The following is a 340-nucleotide window of genomic DNA, read 5'->3' as shown; positions in this document are numbered from 1 at the left end:
TTGGTGGTACAATCTATTTGGAATAAACTCTGGCGCGGAATGATGGAAAAACAAAGCTAATGAAGCTGACCATTGATCTACGGACGCGTGGCTAGACAAAAAGCTGTTCGTGATGGAATAAACTTTTCGCTACAATAATTGAAACTTAGCTGAGCCTATATCTATTTCACAGCCCCTCTCCTTCAATTACCCTTGTCTTTCAGTTTCAGTCAGCATACTGCATAGTCATCTCTCCCCGTTATTGTTTGCTGCCTACTGTTACATAAATACTCTAACCTTCTGGTTTTTTTATATTCATACTCTCTTCTATTCTGCTCTAATTTCATTGAGGATCTCACTG

This window comes from Pinus tabuliformis, chromosome 9 (genome assembly GCF_031772625.1).
Source record: "Pinus tabuliformis cultivar Carrire ecotype Pingquan chromosome 9, CPIR1, whole genome shotgun sequence".
NCBI classification, from domain to species: domain Eukaryota; kingdom Viridiplantae; phylum Streptophyta; class Pinopsida; order Pinales; family Pinaceae; genus Pinus; species Pinus tabuliformis.
Note: the sequence above shows the minus strand (reverse complement) of the source record.